Below are 293 nucleotides of genomic sequence, written 5' to 3'. Positions count from 1 at the left end.
CGCCCGATTATCTCGGCCCCGCTGTCGCTCAACCGGTAATTGTCTCTGCTCCGGCGGGGCCCCCGCTTCGATACTTAATGAGACGTACGATTGCTCCCAATTTGGTATACGTAAGATACGAAAGGGGGATCCGTAACCCGGCTGAACCGATCTTACCTCCTCCTCTTCGAGCCACCCGTAAATCTTCGTGAACGCAACTGTCGCGGCTATTATGTCGGGAAAAATTTACGGTAAATTGGTATTGGAACTCGAATTACGTTCTTCCGCGGTTTTGATTTTTTTTTTATTTCCCT

The 293-nt window shown here is 49.5% G+C and overlaps 1 protein-coding gene and 1 long non-coding RNA gene across 2 annotated transcripts in view; both read right to left on the bottom strand.

The window, feature by feature from the left end:
• Positions 1 to 293, bottom strand: part of LOC116185332 — a 65,721-nt gene that overhangs the window by 24,471 nt on the left and 40,957 nt on the right. The gene's annotated exons all lie outside the window — the stretch shown is intronic.
• LOC116185333 overlaps positions 1 to 293 on the bottom strand; it is a 7,847-nt gene that overhangs the window by 802 nt on the left and 6,752 nt on the right. The window lies entirely within an intron of this gene.

Source organism: Apis dorsata, unplaced genomic scaffold (genome assembly GCF_000469605.1).
Source record: "Apis dorsata unplaced genomic scaffold, Apis dorsata 1.3 scaffold_162, whole genome shotgun sequence".
Taxonomy (NCBI): domain Eukaryota; kingdom Metazoa; phylum Arthropoda; class Insecta; order Hymenoptera; family Apidae; genus Apis; species Apis dorsata.
Note: the sequence above shows the minus strand (reverse complement) of the source record. Positions and strands in the feature narration are given on the sequence as shown.